The sequence below is a fragment of the Chelonia mydas genome, chromosome 5 (assembly GCF_015237465.2).
Source record: "Chelonia mydas isolate rCheMyd1 chromosome 5, rCheMyd1.pri.v2, whole genome shotgun sequence".
Lineage (NCBI taxonomy): Eukaryota > Metazoa > Chordata > Testudines > Cheloniidae > Chelonia > Chelonia mydas.
In genome coordinates, this window is record NC_051245.2 from 99714991 (window position 1) to 99731202 (window position 16212).

The following is a 16212-nucleotide window of genomic DNA, read 5'->3' on the forward strand; positions in this document are numbered from 1 at the left end:
ATGCATGAGCCAATGGAGGCAGAGTTAAGGCTGAACAATCAACCTAAATTTGGGCATTTCTGAAATTGAGCGCATAACTGTAGAATATTAATGTTTTATTAGCATAGATTTTGTATGAATTTTTAGAAGGCGGCATTAGGTCTAATTCTGTTGTCATTTACTCTCATGAATCCTCACTGACTTCAATATAGTTGCACAGGTTTGATTATAAGTATTCATTTCTCTATGTGGTGTGTATATGTAAAACTGAAGAATGAAGAAAATTGTTCTCAGACAAACTACTTTACATATTTATGTATTTTCTTGTCAGTCAAGGGTGATACTTAATAATGAGATTACTGACCATACCCTTGTAAAATAAAAGTGTACTATTTTTATTAGTTACTTTTCTATAAATGCAGTTCCCATGTAAGCATAGCTCCTTATGAACTACAAATATTGCAGTGTATGAACAGCATGTCTTACTTTTGTTTTTTCTTTCTTTCTATTTCCCTTTTCTGTCTTTTTGGGCAACCCCTGGAGAGCTCAGTATTATTTCCCTTTACCTAATAATAATTCAAATGAAAACAAACATTTTATATTTTTACACTATTATATTTTAATACATTGGTGCAAAATCAATATTATTCTATTGGATTTTTCCCTTAGTACCTTTGTAATTTCCTATGACACGGTTCATGCAAAAATAATGTTTAATCAAAATTTTTAAAAAGCAATATATCTGATGTCAGCCCTTTAGATTAAGGCTACAGGCTTCACTCTTAGGAAAAGTACAAATTTATTAGTTTACTTAGAACTGTTGTAAATTTCAGAGTATGATCCTTTCACTGTGTTCTAAATAAAATCATCAGTTCATGGTTACTAATTAAAGTACAGTTCTACTCTGAAACGTAAAAGGAGATGCCTATTCCACAAATGTGCTCCTTGTGTGCAGATAGTATGTGTATTAGTCCTTCCTACTTTTATCCTCCCTACCCTAGCTATTTTTTGCAATTGGCCTCTGTGGGTTCTTTTTGGTGCCTTTCTTAGGCATTTTGAGGATGGTATAAGCTGAGGGACCATGACAATATTGTGCTGAGCACTCTGGCAACTAGACAGAAGCCAGGTTGAATTTATCAGCTAACAGGAATTATTGAAAGGAAAAGAAAATATAATAACATGGGGTGTCTTGTAATTAAAGACTGTACCATAATTCATATGAACAAGAGGGCTGAATTAAGGTTACACAGACAACCTTAATTCTGGCATTTCCTAACTTTTGAGTGCTTGACTTTGCAACCATAACATTCTTTTAACTTTTCTTTTAACATTCTTTTAACTAAAACAACAAGGAGTCCTGTGGCACCTTAAAGATTAACAGATTTATTTGTGCATAAGCTTTCGTGGGTAAAAAACCACTTCTTCAGATGCTTGGAGTGAAAGTTACACATGCAGGCATTATATAATGACACATGAAGAGAAGGGAGTTACCTCACAAGTGGAGAACCAGTGTTGACAGGGTGGATGTAGTCCATTCCCAATAGTAAAAGAGTAGGTGTCAATTCCAGGAGAGGCAAAGCTGCTTTTGGGATAACACACTGACAGAGCAAGACGGGTACCCAGAAATCACCTACCACAGGACAGGCCCCACAAGGAAAATAACAGACCACCACTGGCCATCCCGTACAGCCCCCAGCTAAAACCTCTCCAGCACATTATCAACGATCTACAACCTATCCTGGAAAACGATCCCTCACGCTCACAGACCTTGGGAGACAGGCCAGTCCTCACTTACAGACAGCCCCCCAACCTGAACCAAATACTCACCAGCAACTACACACCACAGAAACACTAACCCAAGTACCAATCCCTGTAGCAAACCTCGTTGCCTACTCTGTCCCCACATCTACTCTAGCGACACCATCAGAGGACCCAACCACATCAGCCACACCATCAGAGGCTCATTCACCTGTACGTCTATTAATGTTATATATGCCATCATGTGCCAGCAATGCCCCTCTGCCATGTACATTGGCCAAACCGGACAGTCCCTACATAAAAGAATAAATGGACACAAATCGGACATCAGGAACGGTAACATACAAAAGCCAGTAGGAGAACAATCTTCCTGGACATTCTATAACAGATTTAAAAGTAGCTATACTTGAACAAAAAACCTTCAGAAACAGACTTCAAAGAGAAACAGCAGAACTAAAATTCATTTGCAAATTTAACACCATTAATTTGGGCTTGAATAGGGACTGGGAGTGGCTGGCTCATTACAAAAGCAGGTTTGCTTCTCCTGGAATTGACACTTCCTCATCTACTATTGGGAGTGGACTACATCCACTTGATTGAATTGGCCCTGTCAACACTGGTCCTCCACTTGTGAGGTAACGCCCTTCTCTTCACGTGTCATTATATAATGCCTGCATCTGTAATTTTCACTCCATGCATCTGAAGAAGTGGTTTTTAACCCATGAAAGCTTATGCACAAATAAATCTGTTAGTCTTTAAGGTGCCACCGGACTCCTTGTTGTTTTTGTGGATACAGACTAACATGGCTACCTCCTCATTCTTTTAACTGTATCTTTTAACTGTGTCTTTAGTGCATCTTACAGGGACTGATGGAATGCAGGCTGGCAGATCATCCCCTGTCAAAATGGTAGCTGTTAGAATAGTGCGGAGAACAGGGAAGTCAGCTCCTAACTAGTCAATAAAGTCTTCATTGTGAGTTTTATCATCCTGTGAAGTCTGTACTTTAGGGATCTGAGTGGAGCTTTCAGAGATGAGAGAGTGTGATGGAGTTCCTTCCTTCATAAAGGCAAATCATACTAAATGTAAAACTCCCTAAGCTTTTAAAGTAGTCCCAGGACCTTTGCTCTAAAGAAATTCCATTGTTATAGATCTTCTTTGGAGGCACTGGTCAAGTTTATAATGAAAATATCTTACATATTCATTTCAACCTCAAGGATCCTAAAGCACTTTTATATGTATTCATACATGTGTTCAGTGCATAAAAATAACACACAAGAGTTAGGAAAGGAAGTAAAGAATACTGAACACAATTGAAACTGCAAGGGAAGAATAAGTAAACATTATGCAGTTATCAAGATTGGAATCTAGCCAAAACACCAACAGCAATTCTTGCAAGAAATGCCCACAGGATCTTTAATGAGATGTGATCAAGAATTATTTTACATCCCGGCCAAAAACATGCTGCCTCCAGCAGTACAGTGCCTCCCTAACATAAAGGTTTTTTCGTTTTGCATTACCAATTTAAAGTTTGCACACTAACTTGTAGCCTTGGGTGATGACTCTTTAGATGAAAATTCTGTTTGCATCGTTCATATCTTGACTCAGACTCAGCATGCATATAACCAGTAAGGAATACCAATCTGCCATCTCTGCTTGTCGTTACAGAAATCCCTTGCTAGCCTGGGGTGAAGAAGGTAGCACTTTCAAGAGTTATTGCAATTAACATTTCACTGCTGGAGAGAGTATTTAAATCATGTTTGATTACAAGCTTTTAGACCTTCTAGGTTCTAATGGAATATCTGCCTATGTAAGCTTTTTGGGGCAGGGACTGTGTCTTCTGTCAACCTAGCTGTGTCTACACAAGGAGTTAGGTCAGCATTGCTATGGAGCTCAGGGAAGTGGATTTTTCACACTCCTGAGCACCGTAAGTTATGTCGACATGAGTTTTAAATGTAGACCTGGCCTCAAACATTTATAACTTTAAGCATGGGAATAATTCCACTGAAGACAATTGAATTACTGTTCTTAAAATCAAATACATGCACGTTTGCAGGATCAAGGCCTGTAGGTCTTTTTATTGTTGATGACTCATTGTTTAATCCTTTATCTCTCTTGAAAGAATGGCATCTAAAAAGCCCCCAGGTACATTGGCTTGCTGGCAAAAATGAGATCAGGCATTACATTCTCACCTCTGCTACAATTTCCCCACTAAAACCTTCATCAGCTCACCAGGTTGGTCCCTCATTTGTGTCAAACAAAGAAAAACAAACAACAAAAGAAAAATGCAAAAAGGGAAAAGTAAAATTAGATTTAAAAAATTCTTTCAATTTTAATGATAAATACCATACCTGACAGTATTCCTCTAATTGCTAGGTATCTATAAAATAACCTGGGCTTGATCCTGCAAACACTTATTGGATTGCTAGGCATAGTGCTATACTTAGTAGAAGAGTTTGCAGAACTGGGCATTTGGACTGGTTAAAGTCATTCTTCAAATGGCTTCAAATGGAACCAACCCAAAATGAGCTTAAATACGAGAAAGATAATTTAATGTTTTAATAGTCCACTGCAATCGTGTGCATGTCTATAAGATACTGAATATTGGGAAACACTCCTCTGAATGAAAATCCTTAGCAATGCCTCTGGAGAATTCATGCTTCAACCCCTCATGCATTCATTTGGACTAAGGTTCATGCTTAAAGGACAATTGTAATTGTTGTGTGCTTTGGTACAAATAGCCTACATATAGAAACCCTAAGCTGATTGTGCACTCTGTACATGTACTTTGTGGTTTGATTGGGACAGACCTATATTTTCCTTCCTAGAGTATAGAGAGTACTAACCTAAATCATACCTGAGCCTAAGTAGGCACTGTCTGTTTAGATCAAATCTACTCTTATCTACTTTCTCACTCTTCCTAGTTATGCTCATTAACACCTGGATGAGTTACTTTTGCCTCAGTTATAGCTCTCCTGAAAAGCATTGCCACTTACCCACACAGTACCCTTTTTATAAAAATGGGTCAGATGTTTCTAACTCCTCAGATGCATCTGCAAGAGGAGGTGAAACCATATTGGACCCTATCCCTCATAAGTAGTATGTCTTTCAGGAGCCTCCTCAGCATTTTGGAGGGATAAGGCCTAACATCATGGTCTAAAAATAAACAGATGGTCTCATTATTAGTGCAGGTTATTTCTTAACCAGAAAAGAGTTTTATACATTTGCTTAGCACTTTTGGAAAATAATTAGGGCTGTTGATTATTCGCAGTGACCTCACGCGATTAACTAAAAAATAATAATCGCAATTAAAAAAATTAATTGCAATTAATTGTAGTTTTAATCACACTGTTAAACAATAATAGAATGCCAATTGAAATTTATTAAATATTTTTGGATGTTTTTGTACATTTTCAAATATATTGATTTCAGTTACAACACAGAATAAAAAGTGTAAGTGCTTACTTTTTATTATTTTTATTGCAAATATTTGCACTGTAAAAATGATAAAGAAATTTACTACATACAAGTACTGTAGTGCAATCTCTTTATCATGAAAGTGCAACATACAAATGTAGATTTTTTTTATATAACTGCACTCAGAAACAAAGTAAAACTTTAGAGCCTACAAGTCCACTCAATCCTACTTTTTTGCTAAGACAAACAAGTTTGTTTACATTTAAAGGAGATAATGCTGCCCGCTTTTTATTTACTATGTCACCTGAAAGTGAGAACAAGCATTGCAAGGTATTTACGTGCCAGATATGCTAAACATTCTTGTGCCCCTTCATACTTTCAGGTATCTTAAAAAAGCAACACTCTGATGCGGAAACTACAGAACCCAAACCGCCAAAAAGGAAAATCAACCTTCTGCTTTTGGCATCTGACTCAGATGATGAAAATGAACATGTATCGGGCTGCACTGCTTTGGATTATTATTGATCAGAACCCATCATCAGCATGGATGCATGTCCTCTGGAATGGTGGTTGAAGCATGAAGGGACATATGCATCTTTTAGAGCATCTGGTATGTAAATATCTTGCAATGCTGGCTACAACAGTGCCATGTGAATGCCTGTTCTCACTTTCAGGTGACATTGTAAGCAAGAAGCAGGCAGCATTATCTCCTGCAAATGTAAACAAATTGATTTGTCTGAGCGAATGGCTGAACAAGATGTAGGACTGAGTGGACTTGTAAACTCTAAAGTTTTACATTGTTTTATTTTTGAATGCAGTTATTTTTTGTACATAATTCTACATTTGTAACTTCAGCTTTCATGATAAAGAGATTGCACTACAGTACTTGTATAAGGTGAATTGAAAAATATTATTTCTTTTGTTTTTTACAGTGCAAATATTTGTAATCAAAATAAATATAAAGTAAGAACTGTATACTTTGTATTCCATGTTGTAATTGAAATCAATATATTTGAAAATGTAGAAAACATTCAAAAATATTTTAAAAAATGATATTCTATTATTGTTTAATATCGTGATTAATCACGATTAATTTTTTTTAATCGCTTGACATCCCTAAAAATAATTTCAAAGTTTAAACTTTTATTCTAGCTCTTCATGGGAATAATTTAGGCCTGATCTTCACTTAAAACTTTGGTTGACATAGCTACAGTACAGAGAGGTGTGGATTTTTCACACCCGAGTGCTGTAGCTATGCTGACCTAACTGCCAATGTAGACCTAGCTAAAACAAAGGAAGAACTCCTTCCGGAGCTGTATAATCCTCATAGTGTAAATGTGCCCTTAGTTCCTTTACTGTGGGCTAGATTTTGCCATGCTCACTCTTGCTGAGTAACAGCATCCCCCTTCAAGTACTACCACTGAAATCACTGGAACTGCTTGCAGAGTGTGGTACTACTCATTGTAAGGAAGGGTGACACACTCCGCCTTATATTAGCATGGGGCATTGAGATTTAACAAACATAGGGAAAACAGATAAAAACACAGTACATTCATGGTGCAAATTAATGATTAGATATGAAACAAAACTGAAATCCACTGAAGAATTGCTGACATCTCATGGAATACACAGTACTAAAAACAAGAGTTTCCCCTTATTTTTTTATTTAAAGAAAGCAGAATTTTTGTTTCTGTCTGCTCAGTTACTTATTCCTTTATTTAATATTATAATTTTTCATTTGTGATATCACAAATAAAAGTGCTGCTGTGGAGGCAGCCATGATGTGACCAATGGATTTAAGGTGAAATACTGTTCCTAGCTTCTGTCTTGCAGGGATGATGTTCAATGAGAGTGTTCTCACTGACTTACACAGGAACAGGGTTGGGACCTGTGACTTCAGGTGAATTATAAGCAGCAACAAGAGTGTATCAATTCATAAGAAACAAAGCTTCTGAATTCATGCAAATACCCTGAATAATTAAAAACTTTCTCCTCTTGAGTTTTTCTGAATGAGGCATTCTAAAAGGGCACAAACTATCACCGGACAACTTTAACTCTATGTCAACAAAGTTTTTTGCTATTCAGTTATACTGATCTTGATCCTGCATTCCTTGCATACTCAAAACTCCCATGAAAAGAAGGCAAGTCAATAGCAGTTTGGGGTATGTAAAGAACACAGAACCAGGCCTTAGCATTTTAAATGAAATGTAACAGTTCCTTAATAACAATTTAAAAATGATTTTTGCCAAGAAACCAGTTCTTCAAGTGAAACTTGGCTATTGAACAATTGTGAATGAAAAAGCTCCAAACATTTTCCCATCTGCTTTTCTAGATGCTTAAATGACAATAACAAATCTAAATGGGAATGGAAATGTTATTTAATACAGTGCTGAAGCGTACAACCAACATTTTAGGAATTGTTAGGTGAAAATTCTTTTTTTACCCCAAAATAATTTTCCTTGATGGACTCTCTTCTGTCCCCCATTACATGATATATCTGGTGGAAGGACAGCCTGAATGAGTGGTTTTAATATTTCCACTGAGCCTGACTGTGCCTTAGTATTTATAACTAGGCTATTAAGGTTCCCCATCTAGTCTACTGTGTCCCATTCATACCAAATGAACTTGCTGGGGCTGTGTATATCAGAATTGGCATACACAAAATGGATTTTGTATGCTCTTGTGACAGGGTGAATGAATTCAATATTACTGTTTGTCTTTGACCTGAATAAAACTTCCCCAGCTCTGCTGTTTAACTTAGTCATTCCAGAGTGCCCACCCTTCATATATCCTTTCCAACACTGGCTTCCAATCAATGTGGGAACTCCTATTTTTTAATCTTTCATAAGTATGCCTAAAATTGCTGAAAGCTCATTGTATATTGGGAATCCACAGATCAGAAGTGTTGATTCCTCCATCCACTACCTACAGCTTGTAATGTTTTTCCATCCTTAGCTATTCCCTCCTCCTGTCTCATCCCATATGTCTGGTGACACAACACATGATGCTTGCCCCCCATTCACGTGTACTACCTGACAGACTGTTTTAGAAACTATTCAGAAAGAGTGATACTTGCAGTTACCATAATATCAGCTGAAGTCAAGCACATTAAAACCATGTTTGCAAGTCATGGACTCCGAAGGCCTGCAATAATTGATTCTAGCTCCCCAAGCTACTATTTGCTCTCCCTGAGCCTTTTTCTAGTTGTCTGAATCACCCTCTCATCTTTTTCTATTATGTGTTTGAGTTTTTCAAATCAGCTCGCTGTTTGTTTCCTGTGTGTGACATGCAGAGCAATCAATCAGTATTGCTGGTGCATGAGTGGCTTAACTGTGCCTCCTGTCTGAACCATGCACCAGGCATAACTAACTTAGGAGCACCTGGCAGAATGCTTTTGAAAATGTCATTTTAGTGCTCAGCTCCTTGCCCGGCCCTGACACTGCCATCTTGAAGGGCTTAGCATCCAGAGCACTCAGAGAACAGTACATCTGCAAACCAGTTCTGAAAAGCTGCAGAATGCCTACACATGTGCTGGGCCCCATTTGGAGCATGCAACAGGCTACTTGGGCTGTGCGAACATTTAGAAATTTCACCAATAGTGTGTGGAGCAGAAAAACCAAGCTCAAAGATTGGGCTCATTGTTTTCACAGTCATTTCCCATAAGATGTCTTTAGAATGTTTTTCGAATGAAAAGAAAAAAATGATTGAAACCAACCCAGAAGTCTTAACAAGAGAGTGGATCATATTAGCCGACAGTGCATCACGTTTGTTAAACATACATTATACTTGGCCTCGCCTGATGCTGAAAGCAACCAAAACAAATCCGCTCCAGAAAAGCTGCTTTTCTGACTTTTTGCCTTTGCTCTTTCTGCTTCTGAGCCGATTGTTGTTGATTGCTGCCAACCTCTACATTGCTTAATGGTAATTCTCATTAGTGTGCTGCCTTACACACTTTCTGTCATCTTAATACCAAGAGCCAAAACTTGCTATCAGGGAGACAAGGAAATCCAGGGCTAATACTCCATAGCTAGGACAATATATAGTACATTAGCACAAGTGCATTGCTCACCTGTCTTCCCCTGCTGTTGACTGCAGGGCTACTGCCATCTCCCCTGCAAAGTGGGGATCTTCCGATCTATACTACACCTTCTGGTTTTTCCTACACTAGATTTTTTTGAGTCTCTGTTCCTGCTCTGAACACATATACTGCTTTTAGTTTTTGTCCACTAATTTGATGAATTCCAACGTTCTAGTGCATGACTGGAGTCAGTCCCCCTCTGGGGCTAACATCATTAACCTTGCTTTGTATGCTTTGCTGTGCAGCAGCCAGCAGTATGGACTGAGTGTTCCATGTCTTTTGTATGGCTCTCCACATTAACATGCATTATACCAAAATAAACTGAATTTTGTTTACCATGTTTCAGATGCCTGAGCAGATGAATGGTACTCTAAGAATATATGTTCAACCTTGCATATTCACAGTCTATTTAACATTGGCCATACTTCTCACAAAGGCTTTCAGATACCATCTGTTGTCACATGATTGTGTGTGCCAGGTCCTTATAAGAAATGTATTTGATCACCCAGCTTCTAATTGCTTCTTTAGAAATGGTAGAATAAATAAGGTACTAGCAGGTTTCAGATAAAAGGAATTACGTGTATATCCAGTATAGTAAATTAAAATGGCATTCTAAGCATATTTCCACACATCCTGGCCATAATGGGCCACTCTGCACCCCTGATCATGGGAGTGACCAGATGTCTCATTTCTATGGACTTAATCCAGAGTTGTTCAGACTGTGACTAGCTGACTCAACTATGTTTTAATACAAAAAAAATCTTACCTAACATTTTCCTACAGTTCTGCCAGTGCTGAACACCATCAGCCCCAGTGTCTGCCGTTGGGCTAGCATATTGTCTCTGAAATAAAGAACTCTGCTCAGTGCTGCATCCAGAAAGGCCAATTCAGGGAGCAGCTGTGAAGATGTAACAATGTTACCAGCTGTCTTGATTTTATCATGAGTCTCATGATATTTGGGGTTCTCTGTGAAGTTCCAGCACATGGAGTCACGTGATTATCTCAGCTTTCATTTACAAAAATGTCTGGAATTTGTGGTTGCAGAGAAAAGCTTGAAAACATGACCCCTCAAAACTCAAGAGGAAAATAAAAAGAAACAAAAATGTAATATTTAAAAAAAATCTTTTTAAGCCAATCTCGTGATTTTGGCAGCTTCACTCAAGCTGCTTGAACACTTGGGGTTGGCACTACTACTAGTACAACACCGAAAGACCAAACTGGTAATCTACCTTTCTGAGTTGTTGTTTTTTAAAGCAGTACTGGGGAAGGAGAAGAAACATTGTGGGGGAGAAAGGAAAAGAACATATAAAATATTCAGAATGAGACCAGAGTTACTTTCTACTTGCCTCACAAAAACCCAAGTGTACTTGTTCTGCTACAAGACACAGAAAATCAAGTCAGGGTTAATTATTTATTGATTTTAATTAAAATGGCCACTATACCTATAGCAAATATAAACAACTGGGTGTTTTGTCTGTCATGTGAAAGCAACTGAATCATTATTACTTTGGCATGGATTGAGTACTAAAATGAAAAATTTGCAAAGTAAGAGAAGCTTTCTTGGGATAAAAGAAAAGGAGTACTTGTGGCACCTTAGAGACTAACAAATTTATTTGACCATAAGCTTTCGTGAGCTACAGCTCACTTCGTAGGCATCCGATGCTTTCTTATGCTTTCTTTTCTTTTATGCTTTCCTTTTCTTTTTGCGAATACAGACTAACACGGCGGCTACTCTGAAAACTTTCTTGGGATAGTTAAACAAGGCAATAAAATAAAGAAAGGTTTGATAGTCACAAAGAAATGTATAGCAGTGTACCACTTGCACTTTGTAAATGTTTATCTTGTTTACTTCCTTTACCTTAGGTCAGTGGTCCTAAAAGTTTTCCATACCAGGACCCTCTTCCCATTTAGCCAGGAGCTAATTAGGACCCACACCCATTTGAAAATATGGGAAAGACAGCATAGTTGCTACCATGTGACACCTGGGGTCATGATCCCCTGATTTAACTAAATAGTAGTAGTATCTAGAGGGACTGCCGTTATATGTTATATGAAAAAAATAAATAGCACTCTATGAAGTCATTCACATCCATAAAGATGTACTTCACATGTGTTAATGTTGAAGATGATGGAAAAATGTGTTTACATCAGTGTACCCTTTTTAGTCCATGCATGAGTAATATGGCACAGTCCTGCACTATGTAAGATGCACTAGAATCATGTATATCACTTTAAAATGGTACCATTTGTCTCTAATTTAAAAAAAGTAAAAGCAGCTTGTGCGGACAAACACTGTCAATTCTGTGTTTTCTTCTTCTCCTGGCTTGTGCACTTACAACATGACGTAACAACTGCATTATTGAATGTTCATGTTTTATTATGACCTTCTGCTGGCTGGGGAGTTAGAATGGGCTGTCAGAGTGAGCACATGTAACTGAATGATCTTTCAGCATAGAAACTTATATCAGCCCTGCTGAGGGAATCGCAGCTCCACCTGCTGACTTTATGTCTGCCTGCTCTGAAAGAATGAAATGCATAAATAAGTCACATGGCAGCGGTTTCTAGTATTATTTCTCAATGGAAGTGCAGTTTTCAAAATATTGGTCAGAATCAGATCCGCACCAGCTTTAAAGCTGAAATTGCACTAGTTGGTTTAAACAGTGTGTATGTGTTTGTGGTGGCTAAAACATCTAAGTAATTAGTTCAGATTCATGAATTGTTAAAAACACAACTCTCTGGGAATAGTGCACTTTCTAAAAATAGCACCTTTATACCATGCATTCCTATACTGTTACTGAGCTAAGAGTTTGATTTTAAATAGTGCCTTCTTGTATCCAGAGTCAGAAAGTTGTGTCAAGTCACCCATTCACCTCTGAGGAAGCTAGTGAAGTTCAACTCTCCACAGAAGAATTCAAAGCAATCCTAGGAAGCTCCATCACTTCAGACATTTAAAACCAGATAAAGCAGTGGGAAATGTATAGCAGAGAAGAATCCTGCATTTTCAAGAGCATGGACCTTTCCATCTCTTAGTCTACAGTGTAGATTTTATTTAATTTCCTAATGCATGCAGATACAGAAGCAGTGTTGCACTAATACCACAAATGAATCAGGTAAAGTGCTATTTCTTTAAATTTCTGACCCCTTTCTCTTCATCTTAGCTGCTTCTAAAGCACTCAATCTGTAGTCACAACTATTTCCTACTGTGTAACATTGTTATGTGTCAAGACTTATATGTCATGGTGGCATGAATGCAGCATTTGCCCTTCTGTTTACTGTTCTGCGGTAAAGAATAGTGTATTAAGGATAAAATGGTGTGCATTATTCTTATTTGTGCCTAAGTCTTCATTGAGAGACACACCTTCAATTCCTATTAACTTCATTGGGAGTTTTCTATATTTCTCTGAGGATGGAATTTGTTTACATTTTGCTTTCCATTTGACTAGACGTAGGCATAAAACTTTGGGTTTACTTTATAGCAGTCTACATTGTAAATGCTCATATATTTTTCATTAGAAGCTAGTCATCACCCAGCATACTGTCTCTTACAAAGGAATTTTCCCAGAGGCTAAGGAGCTGTAGAATTTATTCTTAGTACAACACCACTGAATTTAGAGCTTCAGATTATATGCATACATTTCTCGAGAGGATACACAAAGACTGGGGTTGAATCCTAGTCACATTGAAATGAATGGCAAAATTTCCATTGACTTCAAGAGGATCAGAATTTGGCCCCTGGTTATAGAAATAAATAAATAAATAACTATCAGGTAAACTTTTAGTGCCATGTGTGCAAGACTTGAATTGGAGCAGCTCACAAAGGGGTGGGGGTGGGGCTACTGCTGTCTGCTTGAGGAACTGCAAGTGTGCAGCGTGAGAGGCAGTACGTGAGAAGTGAAGGGAAGTTTGTTGTGGAGGTGAAGAATCTGTGAGTGGGTGTTGGTGCTGTGATGTTTGGGTGGGAAGATAAGTGGACTAAGTTGATCTGAATGTTAATACAGCTGTAACTAGTGATGGCCTGATTTCTACTGATTGACTGGATAGGAAATGCACTTGAGCCAACAGTAACTAAGTTTTTGTAGATAAACATATGTGGTTCTCACTTCCAGCTATTGGACCTATTTCTGTAACCCTTACTTACATAAAATTGCAATCAGTGGAACTCTTTTTGAATGGTCTACTCATAATATAACCCCTTCATTACTCCTTTCTCCTCCCATTGACTTGTTTCTCTGTCTTTTCTGTTCTTGAGGTCCAAGGAACCTATGTTTAACAGAAGGAGGGCAGGAATAAGAGTGAAATATTTGTACAGTTACGTGTTTTGTCCATTGGATCAAACAGATTTCTGCTTCCGAGAAACCAGAGGTTTTGTAATCTTAAAGATTTTAGAAAGACATTCTCTGAAGTTCACAGGAGGAACCTCACAGACTCAATAGGAAAGGTGAGAAAATATCTACTGAAAAGCAGACAAGGGCCACTTGACAGGTATGCAATGGTAACTACAGGCTTTGCTCTCAGACCAGGGACCAGGCTTTGCTCTCAGACTGTTCAGGAAGGACAGGCAGGGCAGAAAAGGTGGGGGAGTAGCACTTTATGTAAGGGAGCAGTATGACTGCTCAGAGCTCCGGTACGAAACTGTGGAAAAACCTGAGTGTCTCTGGATTAAGTTTAGAAGTGTGTGCAACAAGAGTGATGTCGTGGTGGGAGTCTGCTATAGACCACCGGACCAGGGGGATGAGGTGGATGAGGCTTTCTTCCGGCAACTCATGGAAGCTACTAGATCGCATGCCCTGATTCTCATGGGTGACTTTAATTTTCCTGATATCTGCTGGGAGAGCAATACAGCGGTGCATAGACAATCCAGGAAGTTTTTGGAAAGCATAGGGGACAATTTCCTGGTGCAAGTGCTAGGGGAGCCAACTAGGGGGGGCGCTTTTCTTGACCTGCTGCTCACAAACCGGGTAGAATTAGTGGGGGAAGCAAAAGTGGATGGGAATCTGGGAGGCAGTGACCATGAGTTGGTTGAGTTCAGGATCCTGACGCAGGGAAGAAAGGTAAGCAGCAGGATACGGACCCTGGACTTCAGGAAAGCAGACTTCGACTCCCTCAGGGAACAGATGGCCAGGATCCCCTGGGGGACTAACATGAAGGGGAAGGGAGTCCAGGAGAGCTGGCTGTATTTCAAGGAATCCCTGTTGAGGTTACAGGGACAAACCATCCCGATGAGTCGAAAGAATAGTAAATATGGCAGGCGACCAGCTTGGCTTAATGGTGAAATCCTAGCGGATCTTAAACATAAAAAAGAAGCTTACGAGAAGTGGAAGGTTGGACATATGACCAGGGAAGAGTATAAAAATATTGCTCGGGCATGTAGGAAAGATATCAGGAGGGCCAAATCGCACCTGGAGCTGCAGCTAGCAAGAGATGTCAAGAGTAACAAGAAGGGTTTCTTCAGGTATGTTGGCAACAAGAAGAAAGCCAAGGAAAGTGTGGGCCCCTTACTGAATGAGGGAGGCAACCTAGTGACAGAGGATGTGGAAAAAGCTAATGTACTCAACGCTTTTTTTGCCTCTGTTTTCACTAACAAGGTCAGCTCCCAGACTGCTGCGCTGGGCATCACAAAATGGGGAAGAGATGGCCAGCCCTCTGTGGAGATAGAGGTGGTTAGGGACTATTTAGAAAAGCTGGACGTGCACAAGTCCATGGGGCCGGACGAGTTGCATCCGAGAGTGCTGAAGGAATTGGCGGCTGTGATTGCAGAGCCCTTGGCCATTATCTTTGAAAACTCGTGGCGAACGGGGGAAGTCCCGGATGACTGGAAAAAGGCTAATGTGGTGCCAATCTTTAAAAAAGGGAAGGAGGAGGATCCTGGGAACTACAGGCCAGTCAGCCTCACCTCAGTCCCTGGAAAAATCATGGAGCAGGTCCTCAAAGAATCAATCCTGAAGCACTTACATGAGAGGAAAGTGATCAGGAACAGTCAGCATGGATTCACCAAGGAAAGGTCATGCCTGACTAATCTAATCGCCTTTTATGATGAGATTACTGGTTCTGTGGATGAAGGGAAAGCAGTGGATGTATTGTTTCTTGACTTTAGCAAAGCTTTTGACACGGTCTCCCACAGTATTCTTGTCAGCAAGTTAAGGAAGTATGGGCTGGATGAATGCGCTATAAGGTGGGTAGAAAGCTGGCTAGATTGTCGGGCTCAACGGGTAGTGATCAATGGCTCCATGTCTAGTTGGCAGCCGGTGTCAAGTGGAGTGCCCCAGGGGTCGGTCCTGGGGCCGGTTTTGTTCAATATCTTCATAAATGATCTGGAGGATGGTGTGGATTGCACTCTCAGCAAATTTGCGGATGATACTAAACTGGGAGGAGTGGTAGATACGCTGGAGGGGAGGGATAGGATACAGAAGGACCTAGACAAATTGGAGGATTGGGCCAAAAGAAATCTGATGAGGTTCAATAAGGATAAGTGCAGGGTCCTGCACTTAGGATGGAAGAATCCAATGCACCGCTACAGACTAGGGACCGAATGGCTAGGCAGCAGTTCTGCGGAAAAGGACCTAGGGGTGACAGTGGACGAGAAGCTGGATATGAGTCAGCAGTGTGCCCTTGTTGCCAAGAAGGCCAATGGCATTTTGGGATGTATAAGTAGGGGCATAGCGAGCAGATCGAGGGACGTGATCGTTCCCCTCTATTCGACACTGGTGAGGCCTCATCTGGAGTACTGTGTCCAGTTTTGGGCCCCACACTACAAGAAGGATGTGGATAAATTGGAGAGAGTCCAGCGAAGGGCAACAAAAATGATTAGGGGTCTAGAGCACATGACTTATGAGGAGAGGCTGAGGGAGCTGGGATTGTTTAGTCTGCAGAAGAGAAGAATGAGGGGGGATTTGATAGCTGCTTTCAACTACCTGAAAGGGGGTTCCAAAGAGGATGGCTCTAGACTGTTCTCAATGGTAGCAGGTGACAGAACGAGGAGTAAT